We start from the raw sequence: 18507 nt of genomic DNA on the forward strand, positions 1-18507 counted from the left end.
TCTCTCCTCTTTCCTCTTTCCCTCTCTCCTCTCTCCCTCTCTCCTCTTTCCTCTTTCCCTCTCTCCTCTCTCCCTCTCCCCTCTCTCCCTCTCTCCTCTTTCCCTCTCTCCTCTTTCCCTCTCTCCTCTTTCCTCTTTCCCTCTCTCCTCTCTCCCTCTCTCCTCTTTCCTCTTTCCCTCTCTCCTCTTTCATCTTTCCCTCTCTCCTCTTTCCCTTTCTCCTCTCTCCATGTCTCTCTACCTCTCTGTATCTGTTTCTCTCTCTCTGTATCTGTCTCTCTCTCTCTATGTCTCTCTCTCTCTCTCTCTCTCTCTCTCTCTCTCTCTCTCTCATGTTGTATGTCCTCCTCCTCAGAGAGGAGGACACGTCATTTTCCACTACCAGTTAGCACAGCTCACCTCTGCTGGGCGTGTGTTCAGTATGAGATGTGGGTTGTGTTTGGAAGTTGTCCATGTTGGTTGCTGTGGCTAACTGAGCAGGAAGGGTCTAATCAGTGGGCTAAACTGAGAATACCTCTTTGCTAATAGCTGTGTCCTTGTCGCTTTACATGAAAGTAACAGTCAGACCCACGTCTTAGCAGCGTTCACATAACACTATCCAAACTCCTCTTTCTCTCCCCAAGGTGCAAGCAGACACCACAAACCCCACAGTGTCAATCACCCACCACCGATGCTAAAATTACACCTAATTCATACGCTATCTACACACACAGACATGTGTTCAGGCTATATGTATTTCAGCCTCCCCTTCTGTGGTTTTGGCCCTCCAGGAATCATATGTTGGCCAATCTTTGAAGACTTATCATTGGTCGAGGATGTGCTACCCCAACGTGCACACACATGCACACACATGCACTTGCACTTGCATAAACACAAACACACACAAATGTTGAACACTTACAGTACATGTTCACATTTGCACACACATCTACAATTTAAATGCGCACAATATACACCTGTAGGTGTGCAGTACGATCTCTGCTGGTGTCTGCCTTGGACATCACTGTGGCCTGAACAGTTCTAACTGCTATATGAATGCTTAGTCCTCTCGTGGGCTCACAGTTGTATAACACACACTATGCTAGGGGTTGTGTAGGGGTTATGACTATTTGGTAACGATTTACTTTGGCTACATATCCATAAATACATATCCATAACTCATTAATTACACGTCATTTCAGGAATGTCCCAACCGCATTGTTAAAGGTCAATGAAATAGATCCATAGCATATCTATAGAGTATTCATGCTATGCAAGAGCTCTTATTTAGGTTTCTTAATAGATGAATCATTACAATGACAGTGTAGTGTCATCATTATGGCTGTTCTCAAAAGTGTGCTTCTGCCATACCAGTGATGGTGAATATGCCTAAAGGCCAAGCCACAGTTTGAAAATGATGCTGATCTATAGAATGTACTAGACCCGTTTCCCCCACTGTCCGGTGTAGGTCTGTGACGACGATCTTCTCCCTCTCACTGAGGTGAATAAAGATAAAGAATCATCAGGGTACATTTTACGGATCAGCTCGTGTAGTTGAGGGACATCTCATAACTCTATTGTCACTCATTATTAACAGCCCTCCTCCACTTCAAAATGAGGCCTAAGTTGGTCGTACTGGTCTATAACGCACACATGACGGTTCTATGTATGAATTCTATGCTGTCAAATATATTTCCCCATTTATAGCTAAGCACTTCATGGTAATTAGCTGTGCAGTTTGCCACTGATCTATAACACCAACATTAAACGTCTGTGTGAATTCTATGCAGTCAATGTACTGTCATTTCTATTTTCCCATTCATAAAGTAGCCTAGTGGTTAAGGGCAGAGGGACAGTAACCGATAGGTCGCTGGTTTGAATCCCCGTGAAAAATCTGTCTGTACCCTTGAGCAAGGCACTTAACCCTAATTACTCCTGTAAGTAATTCTAGAGAAGAGCGTCTGCTTAATGCCTAAAATGTAAATGTTATATCAAAAAGAATACAGGCACAACACAGAATGTTCAAGGTAATATGAAAATTGTATTTCTAATTTCCAGATGTAAGCAATTACTGAAGGTATCGCTGGAAGAATCCTACTATTGACATTTTTCAGTTGAACTTTTCTTGAGTAGATTTAACAAATATTGATATTAAAAGCATTCACATTCAATTCCCCATTTCAGACACCTTCAGTACATTTTACTCACTAAAATAGTTGTTGCTAACACAGGGTGATAAAGCAAGCAAGCATTTCCCTCTTTTTCACTAAGGTTGTAGCTAGCTAGCTAAGCCCGCTGCAACAGTGTCAACACGTTAATTGTCGTAAAACTCATGAAACATTTGGTTAATGTTATTTCACTATTTACATTGTACTGTGGAACATTACGAACCTTTTTAAAACAGGACAAATTAAAAGGCAGAAACCAGTTGCTTTCGTTTTGACTAAAGAGGAGAGGTGACATGTGACATCACTTCCTTGGTGAGAGCCCAGCGTTTTTCTGGCTTCTTATTAGCTAATTTTGTTATTAGAAATGTGCAAACGTACAATGTCAGTTATGAAATACTAAACTAAAACGTTAAATAAATATCATTTTTTTTTTTTTTTTATTGAAGCAAGAGGTCACCAGGAAGTGACATTTCACTGACCTCTCACCCCTCACATTCTCCTCCTGTGTAGCCAAAATAGAAAGAACAGCATTTTGTTTCTGTCTTAATTTGTCCTTGGTAAAGGTTCATAATGTGCAAAAGTACAATGTTTGTCTTAAAATAGTGAGACAGCTACCATTTGTTAACTAAATGTTTTATGACACTTTTGACACTTTTGAAACATTTGACAGTTGGAAAATGTGTTGACATTGCCAGGAGCTTAGCTAGCACCGAGCTAGGATTACTAAATTAGTGAATAAGGGGGAAATGCTAGCTAGCTTTACCACCCTGTACATTTTACTCGCTTAAATACAGTGAACTCTAAAAGTATTAGGACAGTGACACGTTTTTTACTGCTAGTCTTTGCACTGGACTAAATCTCGCTCCCCCATCCCTCTCACTATAACCCATATGAATTAGCATGGTGTCGTGGCCTTTCTGGTTAAATGTGCCTCTGTTCCCCTCAGCTGGCATCAATCAGCTCTGCGTTTGGTCCCACACAATGCAGCCCTTGACTGGGAACCTCCATTTGGCTCGGCTTGGCAGGGCGGCCCTTTTTATCAATACACACCAATCTTTACTAGCAAATTCACCCCTTTGAAAGTCCGTTTCCTCTAGAGGTTTTCTTTGGGAGGAGCCGGGGGGGAGAGACGTTAAACAAACGTTTGGCTGATTGACATGGTTGCCGGGGAGACGGAAGTGGGGGGAGTGGAGGGGGGGACTGTGTTAATGGTTACGTGGGTTGTGTTTGGCTTACAGTGCCACAGTACTACCTGTGTGTGTGTGTGTGTGTGTGTGTGTGTGTGTGTGTGTGTGTGTGTGTGTGTGTGTGTGTGTGTGTGTGTGCATCCAGCACAGGAGGCTACTGAGGGAGGACGGCTCATAATAATGACTATAATGGAGTGGATGGACATGGAAACCATGTGTTTGATGTGTTTCGAAAACATTCCATTAATTCTGTTCCAGCCGTTACTATGAGCCTGTCCTCCCCAGTTAAGGTGCCGCCTGTGGTGTGCAGATAATCAGTTGTGTGCTGTCCAACACACCATACTGTACTACTCTCCCACTAGCTAGCCTACATGCACCACTACAGGGCTGGTTTTACTTTCCCTCTAGATTCCAGTGCATTCATGAATCGAGGTGCTCTGCCATGGTGAAACTGAAAACGGTGTTGACCCCAACTCTTACCTGCACTCTGCCATTAGTCACACATCCACAGACAGGATATTCTCACTCTTTCCTTTCCCCTCCTCTTGACTTCCCCTCATCTCTTATTTCTCTCCCTCTGACGTGCCTTCTCTTGTTCTGTTCACCTTCATCCGTCTTCTGTCATCGCTCGTTCATGTTGTCCCCCTCATCCGTCCCAAAAATGGAGGTATTGACCTCCTGTTCAGGTTCAACTCTCAGACCACACCTAGAGACGCTGCAGAGCCACCTCCCTCTCCATGCTCATTCACATGGCTTACGGAGTTGACTTCTAGAGAAGGTTACTGATGAGTTATGGAGTTGACTTCTAGAGAAGGTTAATGATGAGTTACGGAGTTGACTTCTAGAGAAGGTTACTGATGCGTTACGGAGTTGACTTCTAGAGAAGGTTACTGATGAGTTACGGAGTTGACTTCTAGAGAAGGTTACTGATGCGTTACGGAGTTGACTTCTAGAGAAGGTTACTGATGCGTTACGGAGTTGACTTCTAGAGAAGGTTACTGATGAGTTACGGAGTTGACTTCTAGAGAAGGTTACTGATGCTTTACGGAGTTGACTTCTAGAGAACGTCTTGTATGGAGGAATTAACATGAATGACTTGGACTCCCCATGTTGACCCTGAAGCCTTGTTTCCATTGGCACTTTGAATCAGGGCCCCGTTCAATCCCTTATCATTCTAGTGGACAACAGGAAACCTGCTTGTATAAAGTACCTTTGCATTACAGAGTTGACACTTGATTCAGAGTTGCTTAGATAAGTTGCTTCTGGTGAATGACAGCAGGCCCTGACTCTCTCTCTGTCAGGTGTTAGCGTTGGCAGATGTAGCGGAGGAGAACCGGGCATGTCTGAATAAGGCGTTTGTCCGCCTGCGCAGTGCCACCCACCTCCTCATCATCCTGGTCTCCCTGTGGCAGGGCCTCAACACAGAGCAAAACGCCATCCTGGAGGCTACGCTGCTACCCCTGGTACAGGACACACCACAGACACACACACACACTGCTACCCCTGGTACAGGACACACCACAGACACACACACACACTGCTACCCCTGGTACAGGACACACCACAGACACACACACACACTGCTACCCCTGGTACAGGACACACCACAGACACACACACACACTGCTACCCCTGGTACAGGACACACCACAGACACACACACACTGCTACCCCTGGTACAGGACACACCACAGCTGGTGAGACACACACACTGCTACCCCTGGTACAGAACACACCACAGCTGGTGAGAGACACACACACACACACTGCTACCCCTGGTACAGGACACACCACAGCTGGTGAGACACACACACACACTGCTACCCCTGGTACAGGACACACCACAGACACACACACACTGCTACCCCTGGTACAGGACACACCACAGCTGGTGAGACACACACACTGCTACCCCTGGTACAGAACACACCACAGCTGGTGAGAGACACACACACACACACTGCTACCCCTGGTACAGGACACACCACAGCTGGTGAGACACACACACACACTGTTACCCCTGGTACAGGACACACCACAGCTGGTGAGACACACACACACTGCTACCCCTGGTACAGGACACACCATAGCTGGTGAGACACACACACGCACACACACACACGTACACACACACACACACTGTTACCCCTGCTACAGGACACACCACAGCTGGTGAGACACACACACACTGTCACCCCTGGTACAGGACACACCACAGCTGGTGAGACACACACACACACGGCTACCCCTGGTACAGGACACACCACAGCTGGTGAGACACACACACACACACTGTTACCCCTGGTACAGGACACACCACAGCTGGTGAGACACACACACACACTGTTACCCCTGGTACAGGACACACCACAGCTGGTGAGACACACACACACACTGTTACCCCTGGTACAGGACACACCACAGCTGGTGAGACACACACACACACTGCTACCCCTGGTACAGGACACACCACAGCTGGTGAGACACACACACGCACATACACACACGCACACACACACACACACACTGTTACCCCTGCTACAGGACACACCACAGCTGGTGAGACACACACACACACTGTTACCCCTGGTACAGGACACACCACAGCTGGTGAGACACACACACACACTGCTACCCCTGGTACAGGACACACCACAGCTGGTGAGACACACACACACACTGCTACCCCTGGTACAGGACACACCACAGCTGGTGAGACACACACACACACTGCTACCCCTGGTACAGGACACACCACAGCTGGTGAGACACACACACGCACATACACACACGCACACACACACACACACACTGTTACCCCTGCTACAGGACACACCACAGCTGGTGAGACACACACACACTGTTACCCCTGGTACAGGACACACCACAGCTGGTGAGACACACACACACACTGCTACCCCTGGTACAGGACACACCACAGCTGGTGAGACACACACACGCACACACACACACGCACACACACACACACACTGTTACCCCTGCTACAGGACACACCACAGCTGGTGAGACACACACACACACTGCTACCCCTGGTACAGGACACACCACAGCTGGTGAGACACACACACACACTGTTACCCCTGGTACAGGACACACCACAGCTGGTGAGACACACACACACACACATTGCTACCCCTGGTACAGGACACACCACAGCTGGTGAGACACACACACACACACACTGCTACCCCTGGTACAGGACACACCACAGCTGGTGAGACACACACACACACACACTGCTACCCCTGGTACAGGACACACCACAGCTGGTGAGACACACACACACTGCTACCCCTGGTACAGGACACACCACAGCTGGTGAGACACACACACACAGACACTGCTACCCCTGGTACAGGACACACCACAGCTGGTAAGAGACACACACACACACACACTGCTACCCCTGGTACAGGACACACCACAGCTGGTAAGAGACACACACACACACACACACACACACACACACACACACACACACACACACACACACACACACACACACACACACACACACACACACACACACACACTGTTACTCCTGTTACAGGACACACCACAGCTGGTGAGACACACACACACTGCTACCCCTGGTACAGGACACACCCCAGCTGGTGAGACACACACACACACTGTTACCCCTGCTACAGGACACACCACAGCTGGTGAGACACACACACACTGTTACCCCTGGTACAGGACACACCACAGCTGGTGAGACACACACACACACACACTGCTACCCCTGGTACAGGACACACCACAGCTGGTAAGAGACACACACACACACACACACACACACACACACACACACACACACACACACACACACACACACACACACACACACACACTGTTACTCCTGTTACAGGACACACCACAGCTGGTGAGACACACACACACTGCTACCCCTGGTACAGGACACACCCCAGCTGGTGAGACACACACACACACTGTTACCCCTGCTACAGGACACACCACAGCTGGTGAGACACACACACACTGTTACCCCTGGTACAGGACACACCACAGCTGGTGAGACACACACACACACTGTTACCCCTGGTATAGGACACACCACAGCTGGTGGCACACACACACACTGTTACCCCTGGTACAGGACACACCACAGCTGGTGAGACACACACACACACTGTTACCCCTGGTACAGGACACACCACAGCTGGTGAGACACACACACGCACACACACACACGCACACACACACACACACACACACTGTTACCCCTGGTACAGGACACACCACAGCTGGTGAGACACACACACACACTGTTACCCCTGGTACAGGACACACCACAGCTGGTGAGACACACACACACACACACTGCTACCCCTGGTACAGGACACACCACAGCTGGTGAGACACACACACACACTGTTACCCCTGGTACAGGACACACCACAGCTGGTGAGACACACACACACACTGCTACCCCTGGTACAGGACACACCACAGCTGGTGAGACACACACACACACACACACTGCTACCCCTGGTACAGGACACACCACAGCTGGTGAGACACACACACACACACACTGCTACCCCTGGTACAGGACACACCACAGCTGGTGAGACACACACACACACACACTGCTACCCCTGGTACAGGACACACCACAGCTGGTGAGACACACACACACACACACTGCTACCCCTGGTACAGGACACACCACAGCTGGTGAGAGACACACACACACACACACACACTGTTACTCCTGTTACAGGACACACCACAGCTGGTGAGACACACACACACTGCTACCCCTGGTACAGGACACACCCCAGCTGGTGAGACACACACACACACTGTTACCCATGCTACAGGACACACCACAGCTGGTGAGACACACACACACTGTTACCCCTGGTACAGGACACACCACAGCTGGTGAGACACACACACACACTGTTACCCCTGGTACAGGACACACCACAGCTGGTGACACACACACACACTGTTACCCCTGGTACAGGACACACCACAGCTGGTGAGACACACACACACACTGTTACCCCTGGTACAGGACACACCACAGCTGGTGACACACACACACACTGTTACCCCTGGTACAGGACACACCACAGCTGGTGAGACACACACACACACTGTTGCCCCTGGTACAGGACACGCCACAGCTGGTGAGACACACACACACACTGCTACCCCTGGTACAGGACACACCACAGCTGGTGAGACACACACACACACTGCTACCCCTGGTACAGGACACACCACAGCTGGTGAGACACACACACACGCTGTTACCCCTGGTACAGGACACACCACAGCTGGTGACACACACACACACACACACACACACACACACACACACACACACACACACACACACTGTTACCCCTGCTGCAGGACACACCACAGCTGGTGAGACACACACACACACACTTCACCCCTGGTACAGGACACACCATAGCTGGTGAGACACACACACACACACACACACACTGTCACCCCTGGTACAGGACACACCACAGCTGGTGAGACACACACACTGTTACCCCTGGTACAGGACACACCACAGCTGGTGAGACACACACACACACACACTGCTACCCCTGGTACAGGACACACCACAGCTGGTGAGACACACACACACACACACTGCTACCCCTGCTACAGGACACACCACAGCTGGTGAGACACACACACACTGCTACCCCTGGTACAGGACACAGCACATCTGCTGGGAGTGTGCACACGCACGTATGCACACACACACACACACATTGCTTTCTCTCTCTCCCCATCTGTCTCCTGGCTGCTTGACCCAGGTCTCCCCCTCTGACCCTGGTGAATAAACACAAAATACCTCAGTGATCCGCTCTGAAGCCCCTAAGTGGTTCTGCTACCACACACTCTCTCCCAGGTGCCACTGAATATACTCCTGGCAGCTCCACAGAGGATGAGGACGGTGTTACTGACCTGTGTGTGAAGAGAAGAGTTATATCTAGACTGAGTGAATGTAATCGGGACAGAGGAGGGGAGACGAATATGCCTGATTTTGGGCCATAATGTACACCCTTCCCTCTCACAGATATACAGGGAGTAACGATGCTTCCTCCCACAGGCCTCCAATAGGCTAGTGACGTTTCAGATAGTGTAGCTTTGAACTGGTGCCTGTATTCAGCCTTGATGTCCGTTTGGTCAAGGAAGGCTATGGCAGTGAGAATGCGGTAGGGGGGGTGAGGGGGACATTTTCTGAGAGGGCCAGAGGGGTCTTGTTGAGTTGTGTATGTGTGTCACAGGGGAGTTGTTCTGTTAGTAATTTAGATTGACACATAAACAAGTGTGTTGAGAGAAGCCCTCCATGAGTCCACATGATACGACGACAGATTTCTGCCCCCATAGAGACCGAAAGTGTGTGTGCTCTCACCAGTTGTGGTGTGTCCTGTAGCAGGGCCGTGTGTGTGTGTGTGTGTGTGTGTGTGTGTGTGTGTGTGTGTGTGTGTGTGTGTGTGTGTGTGTGTGTGTGTGTGTTCGTGTGTGTGTGTGTGAGAGAGAGAGAGACAGACTGACATGAACAGTAGTTCCATAGCCCGTCTGTCTATTAGGGTTTCCACTGTGATTAAACACATGACACCTCATCATCACACAGGTTAGAGGTGTATCTATATGCTGTCCTCTCCCTATTTACCCAATTTCACACCAAATACCCCACTGCCCCTTCATGAGAGTCATAGGGACAGGTTGCTAACACACACACATTGACATCGTCAAACACAACCTCCCTTACACACTTTTTCTTTCATCACCTCACACACGGTAAACACGCCCGAGAGCACACATGCGAGCAGACATCCACTCAGCTGGGCCATATATAGCCTGCACCTGAATGGACTGATGAGGCCCCAGAGAGATGGAGTCACTGAGAGTGAGAGCGTGTGTGTATTTCGGTGTGTTTGTTGTTGTGGTTGCTCTTGTGAATGGGATTAAGTTAATGAAAGGTAATTAGGGTCAGGCCCGCTGCATTAGCCCATACGTGTGGAGAGATGGGCTATTTTAGGAAGCGCTACTCACACTGGACAGAAATAAAGATAACGTACTGTACGGAAAAGATAAGGCCAGGAGCTAATAGGAGCATCTGACACACACTCATATGAGTGGGTGCGTGATGTGTGTGTGTGTGTAAGAGATTGTCTTTGACCCCTCGTCTCACCTTTGACCTCTTTAGAATCTTTTCATCTCAGGTGAGGTCGTCACAGGTGAACGAGATTCCCTTTCCCCACGGACGCTCCCAGGACTGGAATTCCAATTGGGATAAGTCCTTGGAATTCTGTTCATTGGAATAAGGTTTCGGTGAAGGATTGGGGGGAGTGGTAGAATGGATTAGAGAAGAGAGAACGAGAAACGTTGGAGAGAGAAAGAGGCTGTAGATAATGACCTGTGCCACTGGGCTGATTTAAACAAGGAAAAGGGGAAGAGGAGAAGGGGAATGGAGATAGAACAGGAGAAAAGCTGCAGAGGAGAGCTCTGCTGTACTCCCTGTTCACCCACGACTGTGGTTTTGCACAACACCAACTCCAGCATCACGTCTGCTGACGACACCACGGTAGTAGGCCTGATAACCAACAACAATGAGTCAGCCTATAGAGAGGAGGTAAGTGAACTGGCATTGTGGTGCCAGGACAACAACCTCTCCCTCAATGTCAGCAAAACAAAGGAGTTGATTGTTGACTTCAGGAAGCAGAGCAGGGAACATGCCCCGATCCACATCAACAGGACTGCAGTAGAGAGAGTCAGCAGTTTTTAAGTTCCTCTGGGTGGTTGAAGGGCAGCTCTCGAGGGGAACTGTGGGTGGAACTTGGATGGTTGGTGGCCTGGCGTCTGGGAGCTTGGGCCGGGGGCCGAGAAGTCAGGTTGCTGGTTGTTGTTGAGGGTTAACTGACCGGCTTGGAGATTTGAACCAGCGACCTTTCAGTTACTGGACCAACGCTCTTAACCGATAGGCTACCTGCCACTGTATACTATGTGTATCCTGTACATACGACTAATAAAACTTGAGATTGAAGTTTCTCTCTTGTCGTCTCTTATCCTTCATGACCACTGATCCACATCCATAGCCTCTCTTTGCCGCAGTAAAACAGGAGGGAAGAAGGTAAGGGGGAGAAGAGAGGAGGGTCACAGGAAACTCATCTCTCTGGTAATTGACGGGGCGCTCGTTTAGCTTGGCCCGACTAACAGATCGGTGCGGTCAACCAGAACAACCTCCTTCTTCTACCCCTCCTTTTTTTTCTTCTTCCACTTGTTCCCGCTCTCTGTTTCTCTCCCTCGCTCTCTGTTTCTCTCCATCGCTCTCTGTTTCTCTCCCTCGCTCTCTGTTTCTCTCCCTCGCTCTCTGTTTCTCTCCCTCGCTCTCTGTTTCTCTCCCTCGCTCTCTGTTTCTCTCCCTCGCTCTCTGTTTCTCTCCCTGGCTCTCTGTTTCTCTCCCTGGCTCTCTGTTTCTCTCCCTCGCTCTCTGTTTCTCTCCCTCGCTCTCTGTTTCTCTCCCTCGCTCTCTGTTTTTCTCCCTCGCTCTCTGTTTCTCTCCCTCGCTCTCTGTTTCTCTCCCTCGCTCTCTGTTTCTCTCCCTCGCTCTCTGTTTCTCTCCCTCGCTCTCTGTTTCTCTCCCTCGCTCTCTGTTTCTCTCCCTCGCTCTCTGTTTCTCTCCCTGGCTCTCTGTTTCTCTCCCTCGCTCTCTGTTTCTCTCCCTCGCTCTCTGTTTCTCTCCCTCGCTCTCCGTTTCTCTCCCTCGCTCTCCGTTTCTCTCCCTCGCTCTCCGTTTCTCTCCCTCGCTCTCCGTTTCTCTCCCTCGCTCTCTGTTTCTCTCCCTCGCTCTCTGTTTCTCTCCCTCGCTCTCTGTTTCTCTCCCTCGCTCTCTGTTTCTCTCCCTCGCTCTCTGTTTCTCTCCCTCGCTTTCCACTCTGCTGTGAATAGAGCTGCTGACTCTTAATGTCTCAGTTCTATTCCTGCTCACATCTTCCCTGAAGTTTACATTACTAGAAACTAGTACTAGAAACCTCTCTACCGCTCACCTTTTCCTCCTCCCCCACACTTCCTTCTCTCCATGTGTCTCCCTAGCTCTCTTCATTTCATTTCTTCTTCTCTTGATGGAAATTCAAAGGAGGAGTATTGTCGGGAGTAAAGTACAATGTTAATTTGATTGTGGCAGTAATGAATTGCAAATTGCACACAAAGGGGAGCCAGCTACTCATACAATGAAAAAGGATGAGATATGGTTTGCTTTTACATCAGGTCATACAGTTGAAGTCAGAAGTTTACATCCACTTAGGTTGGAGTCATTAAAACTAGTTTTTCAACCACTCCACAAATTTCTTGTTAACAAACTATAGTTTGGGCACGTCGGGTAGGACATTGTCGTGTCTTTACTGTCATTAAATTAAGACTTTTAGTTATCAAAGATTCTCTGTAATTAGTATTACGCGATTTAAACTGATTAATCATGTAACTGTAATTAACTAGGAAGTCGGTGCACCAAGGAAAATATTCAGATTACAAAGTTATAATTTCCTGATATAACTTTTCAGATATTTTCATATCTGATCAATTAGTCTTCTTAATTAATTAATGATTGACTTTACCTCACGTTAGTCTCATTCCAAACGTCGTAAATTGTTGGTTATCTGCACAAACCCAGTCTTCACTATGAGTCATCCATACATCAATTGTCTTAAATCATTTATTTACTAATTAAGTAATTCACAGAAATGCACAAACAAACAAACAAAGTAAATATGGTTACAAGAAATGACAGGAGAATGTGCCCTAGTGGGCTAAACCGGCACGGTGGCTTGTTAGACAAAAGGGGAAGTGGGGGTCACCTGAGAAGTCACTACAGAGTGATAATTATAACAATTGAAATACTAATCCTTTGCACATGAACACTCACTTATTCGGGAACAATTGCAATCAATATATATATTTACGCTCAGTGTGTCGTCTTGATCGCTGTTGAAAATCGCTGTTTGTTTCTTTTGGAGAATTGTCCATCTCTCGCTCTCTGTCTGTCGTGGTTAGAGGGGATAGTTCAGAGCGACATTCATGTTGTTGTAGAATGGATGTTTCGGCGGATGTCGTTATTCGCGTTCAATGATACCGAATTCCTAGCTGCAGACTAGTAATTCATATTAAAGACTTGTTCTTATTCTGTCGGTATCGATAGTCTAAGAGTTTAACCACCTGGTATGGTTAAAAGATTCAGCAATGGTCTGCAACCTTTGTCCTCTCGTAATGGAGAAAAACATGGTCGAGTGAGAATTTCTCAAAGTTGGGGTTTTATTCAGGAGTTGCAGAAAAGGGCCTGTCCCAGGATGCCCGACCCTAACTGGGTTCATGGGCGGTCCTCTGATTTAGTTAAACTCAAAAGGGAATTGGAGTTTCCTTCATTAAACCATCCAAAATCACATTACACAACTTTACAAACAGTATCATCCTCACTCATTCATCTTATACAACAATTAGATGTAACCTCATATCTGAGGCTATTATATAAACAGAATTGTGGTAATGTTGCCGCACCGTCTCCCATGAGCCTCACCAAAATGTAACAAATGGACCAGTTCATAGCTGGATTCTTCACCAATCTTTTATACCTTCTCCGGAACATGAATGTTGTTCGGACCTCAAGTTCTGTGAGGTGGAAGAAATTCCTGTGGCCATGAGGAGATAATCTCTTCGAGGAATTTACGACCTCTCTGACCACAGCAGCCTAGTTGTAGGAGTCAGGGAGAGGGGGATGGGGTTTGCTGTACCCAAAGAGGGCAACGTCATGACAACATCTACTTTGTGCATGATACAAGTAATTTTTCCAACAATTGTTTACAGACAGATTATTTCACTTATCATTCACTGTATCACAATTCCAGTGTGTCAGAAGTTTACATACACTAAGTTGACTGTGCCTTTAAACAGCTTGGATAATTCCAAAAAATGATGTCATGGCTTTAGAACTTCTGATAGGCTAATTTACATAATTTGAGTCAATTGGAGGTGTACCTGTGGATGTATTTCAAGGCCTACCTCCAAACTCATTGCCTTTTTGCTTGACAAGTCTGGTTCATCCTTGGGAGAAATTTCCAAATGCCTGAAGGTACCACGTTCATCTGTACAAACAATAGTACGCAAGTATTAACACCATGGGACCACTTAGCCGTTATACCGCTCAGGAAGGAGACGCGTTCTGTCTCCTAGAGATGAACGTACTTTGGTGCAAAAAGTGCAAATCAATCCCAGAACAACAGAAAAGAACCTTGCGAAGATGCTGGAGGAAACGGGTACAAAAGTAAATATGTCCACAGTAAAACGAGTCCGATATCGACATGAAAGGAAGAAGCCACTGCTCCAAAACCGCCATAAAAAAAGCCATAAAAAGCCATTTTGGAGAAATGTCCTCTGGACATATAACTGTTTGGCTATAATTACTATCATTGTGTTTGGAGGAAAAAGGGGGAGGCTTGCAAGCTGAAGAACACCATCCCAAACGTGAAGCACGGGGGTGGCAGCATCATGTGTGGGTCTTCCAAATGGACAATGACCCCAAGCATACTTTCAAAGTTGTGGCAAAATGGCTTAAGGACAACAAAGTCAAGGTATTGGAGTGGCCATCAAATAAATTGTATTTGTCACATACACGTAGTTAGCAGATGTTAATGCGAGTGTAGCGAAATGCTTGTGCTTCTAGTTCCGACCATGCAGTAATATCTAACAAGTAATTTAACAATTTCACAACAACTACCTTATACACACAAGTGTAAAGGAATAAATAAGAATATGTACATAAAGATTAATGAATGAGTGATAGCCGAGCGGCATAGGCAAGCTGCAGTTGATGGTATAGAGTACAGTATATACATATGAGATGAGTAATGTAGAGTATGTAAACATTATATAAAGTGGCATTGTTTAAAGTGGCTAGTGATACATTTATTACATTAATTTTTCATTATTAAAGTGGCTAGAGATGAGTCAGTGTGTTGGCAGCAGCCACTCAAAGTTAGTGATGGCTGTTTAACAGTCTGGAGGCCTTGAGATAGAAGCTGTTTTTCAGTGTCCCCGCTTTGATTTAACTGTACTGACCTCGCCTTCTGGATGATAGCGGGGTGAACAGGGAGTGGCTTGGGTGGTTGTTGTCCTTGATGATCTTGTTGGCCTTCCTGTGACAGGACTCTTGAAGCATGTGGGAACAGCAGACTGGGATAAGGATTGATTGAATATGTCCGTAAATACACCAGCCAGCTGGTCTGTGCATGCTCTGAGGACGCGGCTGGTGATGCTGTCTGGGCCGGCAGCCTTGCGAGGGTTAACATGTTTAAATGTTTTACTCACGTTAGCTGCAGTGAAGGAGAGCCCACAGGTTTTGGTAGCGGGCCGTGTCAGTGGCACTGTATTGTCCTCAAAGCAAGCAAAGAAGTTGTTTAGTTTGTCTTGATGATCAAGACCTCGTGGTCCGCAACGGGGCTGGTTTTCCTTTTGTAGTCTGTGATTGACTGTAGACCCTGCCACATACCTCTCGTGTCTGAGCTGTTGAATTGCGACTCTACTTTGTCTCTATACTGTGACACTTAGCTTGTTTGATTGCCTTGCGGAGGGAATAGCTACACTGTTTGTATTCGGTCATGTTTCCAGGCACCTTTCCCTGATTAAACTCACTCACCGAATCAGCGTATTCATCAATGTTATTGTCCGACGCTATGCGGAACATATCCCAGTCCATGTGATCGAAGCAATCTTGAAGTGAGGAATCCGATTGGGCGGACTAGCGTTGAACAGACCTGAACACGGGCGCTTCCTGTTTTAGTTTCTGTCTATAGGCTGGGAGCCACAAAATGGAGTCGTGGTCAGATTTTCCGAAAGGAGGGCGGGGAAGGGCTTTGTATGCGTCGCGGAAGTTAGAATAACAATGATCCAGGGTTTTGCCAGCCCGGGTTGCACATTCGATATGCTGATAAAATTTAGGGAGCCTTGTTTTCAGATTAGCCTTGTTAACATCCCCAGCTGCAATAAATGCAGCCTCAGGATATGTGGTTTCCAGTTTACATAGAGTGAAATTAAGTTATTTCAGGGCCGTCGATGTGTCTGCTTGGGGGGGATATACATGACTGTGATTATGATGGTAGATAATGCGGTCGGCATTTGATTGTAAAGAAATCTAGGTCAGGTGAACAAAAGGACTTGAGTTCTTGTATGTTGTTATGATTACACCACGTCTCGTTAATCATAAGGCATACACCCCGCCCTTCTTCTTACCAGAGAGATGTTTGTTTCTGTCGGCGCGATGCGTGAAGAAAACCGGTGGCTGTACCGACTCTGACATATCCTGAGTGAGCAATGTTTCCGAGAAACAAAGAATGTTACAATCTCTGATGTCACTCTGGAAGGTAACCCTTGCTCGAATTTCGTCTACCTTGTTGTCAAGAGACTGGACATTGGCGAGTGGTATGCTCAGGAGCAGTGCGCGATGTGCCCGTCTACGGAGCCTGACCAGAAGACCGCTCCGTCTGCCCCTTCTGTGGCGCCGTTGTTTTGGGTCACCGCCTGGGATCCGATCCATTGTCCCGGGTAGTGGACAAAACACAGGATCCGCTTCGGGAAAGTCGTGTTCCTGGTCATAATGTTGCTCTTATATACAATAGTTCCTCCTTACTGTATGTAATAAAACTTAAGATTTCCTGGGCTAACAATGTAATAAATAACACATAAAAAACAAAATACTGCATAGTTTTCTAAGAACGCGAAGCGAGGCTGACATCTCTGTCGGCACCGGAAGACAACACCAAAGCCCTGACCTCAATCCTAGTTTAAATGTATTTGGCTGAGGTGTATGTAAACTTCCAACTTCACATGTATGTGCAACAACTAAAGTATTAAATTACATGAAATATCTGCCTGTGACAATACATATTTTGGCTTCGGCATATTTATTGATTTAGTCGGGGATTTGATTCTGTAGAGATTATTTTGCTTTGCTTGGCTCATAGCATGACATTGTATTTCCAGTCTCTTCTCTTGCCTGGTCTTTAAATTACTTTTCCAGTCAAGTTGAGCATGTCAACTCTGAAGGATTACTGTCTGAACCTTTGTCAGTCCCTGTGGGAGTCCCTCAGGGCTCTATATTAGGCCCCATTCTGTTCTCCATAGTCAAGTTATTTTGCAATCGCAACTGGTATTTCCACAATGTGATTTACATTGTCAGAGGGGAAGTGACCTCATCCACCACCACCAAATTGTAGCACAACAGCTATTTATTACCAGACAAAAAGACTTATCCATTTCCCCCCAGCCTCTTGTTCTCCTTACCTTCACCTTCTCTTAATCACAGCTTGTGAAACCTGTACTGTTAGTCCAGTTCAACTTGTTGGGGGTCCTGATAGCCTGTTGATGGTTATTGTTTCAGTGTGAGGTGAGATCTATGTTCTACCTCCTTCTTCCACAATACTCTCCCTTTGTCTTTCTCTCACCTCTACTGCTTTCTCCCCCCCTTATATTTCTCTCACCATTTCATTCTCCCTTTTATCCCCCCCCCTCTCTCTCTTTCTCTTCTCTCTCGTTATCTCCCCTCCCTCCTACCTGAGTAATGTCAGGTATCTTCCCTGTCATCATCATTACGGGGCTGATTACCTGTCAGTAGGGCTCATTAGAGGCCTATCAGCATGGCGGCAGGGGGACAGCTAGGGACAGCCTCAGCCCCACACCCTGGCTACCTGTCGTCACTCCCACGGCCCAGCTCGGTCCGCCTGGACAATCTTAGATGGGGTGGGTGGGGGGTAGGTGTGTGTGTGTGTGTGTGTGTGTGTGTGTGTGTGTGGTGTGTGTGTGAGAGAGAGAGAGAGAGAGAGAGAGAGAGAGAGAGAGAGAGAGAGAGAGAGAGAGAGAGAGAGAGAGAGAGAGAGAGAGAGAGAGAGAGGCCAGACAAGCTATTTTTCTCTTTCTCCCGGAGAGGCAATTGGATTGAGTCTGAAGGATTCACATTATTGGCTCGTCTGCAGGGTGAATTTTGTATCTGCTCTCTGTGTCTCTGCAGAATGTGCTCATCTGTGTACAAACAGTATACGGTTTTGTGTGTGTGTGGGGCGCACGTATATACAGCCACACAATACCACATGCCTATGGCGGCG

The 18507-nt window shown here is 47.4% G+C and overlaps 1 pseudogene; it reads left to right on the forward strand.

The window, feature by feature from the left end:
* Positions 1 to 18507, forward strand: part of LOC109901720 (protein PTHB1-like) — a 117683-nt pseudogene that overhangs the window by 68851 nt on the left and 30325 nt on the right.

The sequence above is a fragment of the Oncorhynchus kisutch genome, linkage group LG13 (genome assembly GCF_002021735.2).
Source record: "Oncorhynchus kisutch isolate 150728-3 linkage group LG13, Okis_V2, whole genome shotgun sequence".
Taxonomy (NCBI): domain Eukaryota; kingdom Metazoa; phylum Chordata; class Actinopteri; order Salmoniformes; family Salmonidae; genus Oncorhynchus; species Oncorhynchus kisutch.